The sequence below is a fragment of the Echinops telfairi genome, unplaced genomic scaffold (assembly GCF_000313985.2).
Source record: "Echinops telfairi isolate 266 unplaced genomic scaffold, ASM31398v2 ScPeMD7_60;HRSCAF=208, whole genome shotgun sequence".
Classification (NCBI taxonomy): Eukaryota; Metazoa; Chordata; class Mammalia; order Afrosoricida; family Tenrecidae; genus Echinops; species Echinops telfairi.
Window position 1 is genome coordinate 45,676,215 of NW_022103958.1, and position 660 is coordinate 45,676,874.

Genomic DNA, 660 nt, shown 5'->3' on the forward strand with positions numbered 1-660 from the left:
GCAGTTCTTGACATTAGATGAAATTTGGGTATTTCAATCAGTGATTGCAATAAAATGATGCCCCAGTGTATTTCTGGATGTAGAGAGATTAAGAAATTTAACAGTAGTGATTGCTCCAGGGAATGCCCTGTTTACAACAGATATTAGGACCTTAGGTCTGAAGAGTTCCTGCCAGAAAAATGCTCAAGGCTGCTTCCTTAATGAATTTGTGTTCGTGCCCTTTAATGAAATGGTGCCCAGGGGGTTGAGATGAATTAAGACTCGTAGTCTAGTTGGTGTCTCAATCTTCAGAAAAATTTACTGAATTGCAGTGGAGGTTGCTTGCTAAGATATGAATTAGAAGGTTACAGAAACCACACCTTTCATCACATCTCTCATCTCTGCCCTCACTACTAGTGCTTGTCTCATGCCGGTTCTCCAGGTGAGTAGGTAAGATGCTGAGGGACAGGTAATTAAGGAGTTTCAGGAGTCTGATATGTTGATTATATTCATTCAGATGAACTTGGTCTTTTACTCTTCTCTGCCCCACCTCTTTCCCACCTGGCTTTTAGAGAGAATACAAACTATTCTGTGTTGTGGGGAATATTAAGCTACAAAAGGATCCCAGAATGAGTACCAGGGCTGTGGAAACTCATTACCTCTTCTTTTTGCACCTGGTTG